The following is a 363-nucleotide window of genomic DNA, read 5'->3' as shown; positions in this document are numbered from 1 at the left end:
AGAGCCCTCGAGTGGTGGAGGGTCTCGGGACCCTCCTACAGGCACCTTCGGTACCCCTCTTTCTAGAGAGAGGGATGTCCCGGGCACAGCATGATAATAAAAAGTCATATAAAAGAACTAAAATATAGATTACTATATATCTTAATAGGATGACTAGCTATTTTTACTATTTCTTTATTTTATGGGGAAGCTCTTTTAAATTTTGCACTTGAGCCATTGCCCGCAGGTCGGCCACCAGCCTGCGAGCGCGTGAGCGATGCCCTCTCTACGACAGGGGGCTCCAAGTGGCTCTTATATAGCTATGAGCACCCCGACAGGGTGGCCGAGAGCCATCACGATGTCCCCGCCCCATTTGAGGGGAGA

Source organism: Sphaeroforma arctica (genome assembly GCF_001186125.1).
Source record: "Sphaeroforma arctica JP610 unplaced genomic scaffold supercont1.1476, whole genome shotgun sequence".
Taxonomy (NCBI): domain Eukaryota; class Ichthyosporea; order Ichthyophonida; genus Sphaeroforma; species Sphaeroforma arctica.
This window is presented reverse-complemented; position numbering follows the sequence as displayed.